The 224-nt window shown below is 29.5% G+C and overlaps 1 protein-coding gene across 1 annotated transcript in view; it reads right to left on the bottom strand.

Moving 5' to 3' along the window:
- LOC116703241 (uncharacterized) overlaps positions 1 to 224 on the bottom strand; it is a 3,754-nt gene that overhangs the window by 1,599 nt on the left and 1,931 nt on the right.

Below are 224 nucleotides of genomic sequence, written 5' to 3'. Positions count from 1 at the left end.
AATGGTACAAAAATAACTTATGTAATAAAATAAATTATGTAACAACCTGTAACAAAATAATAGCTTTTTTCAAATAAATAAATATGAATGTCAAAATGTCAAAAGTGACCTATTCTGTGTCAGCTTCAAAATTCTAGCTTCAACCAAATATCTCTTAAAACCCTTTTAATGTAATTAGATGAGGCTTTTCGGTGTCCATGTGAGCTTTGAGATCTCCAGCACCT

The sequence above is a fragment of the Etheostoma spectabile genome, chromosome 15 (assembly GCF_008692095.1).
Source record: "Etheostoma spectabile isolate EspeVRDwgs_2016 chromosome 15, UIUC_Espe_1.0, whole genome shotgun sequence".
Lineage (NCBI taxonomy): Eukaryota > Metazoa > Chordata > Actinopteri > Perciformes > Percidae > Etheostoma > Etheostoma spectabile.
This window is presented reverse-complemented; position numbering and strand designations above follow the sequence as displayed.